The following is a 566-nucleotide window of genomic DNA, read 5'->3' as shown; positions in this document are numbered from 1 at the left end:
AAAAAAAAAACATTTGCTGCATTTCTGAAAAGATGAGAATTCGTAATAATTATTATTATATATTATTTAAGTGTTAATGCTATATCATGTATAATTTAACCATTTAAATTTTTACGGTTGTGACACGTATTTCTTGTCTTTTTCGGGGGTGAAAATTAAACAGAAAAATCTAACTTGGCTAAGACAAAATATGAAAGAGAAGGGTAAAGAAAAATGAATATAAGGAAAAAATCACAATGAATGTATAATAACTTTGTTTAAAAAATTATGATTAGTTATATATTGTTATATTTTATTCATAAGCTATGTTTAAATTAGCAGTTGCAATAATTATTGAAATTAAAAAAAAAAAAAAGCTATGTTTAAATGTTCAAGCTTTGTTGCGTTACATATTATTGTTATTGACAACAATAGATGTCGTTATAAACCATTTTGGTATTTATATCTAATTATTTTAATCTATGTTTTTACCTGTCAGAACCGTCCCTGAGGGTGTGGAATGTTCATTCAGACTACTTTTATTTGTATGACATGTGATACTTTTAGAGCTCTTTATATAGCACGAA

The sequence above is a fragment of the Ctenocephalides felis genome, unplaced genomic scaffold (genome assembly GCF_003426905.1).
Source record: "Ctenocephalides felis isolate EL2017-DRISC unplaced genomic scaffold, ASM342690v1 CF-g0.4_SCAFFOLD_01886, whole genome shotgun sequence".
In the NCBI taxonomy this organism is placed as follows: Eukaryota; Metazoa; Arthropoda; class Insecta; order Siphonaptera; family Pulicidae; genus Ctenocephalides; species Ctenocephalides felis.
Note: the sequence above shows the minus strand (reverse complement) of the source record.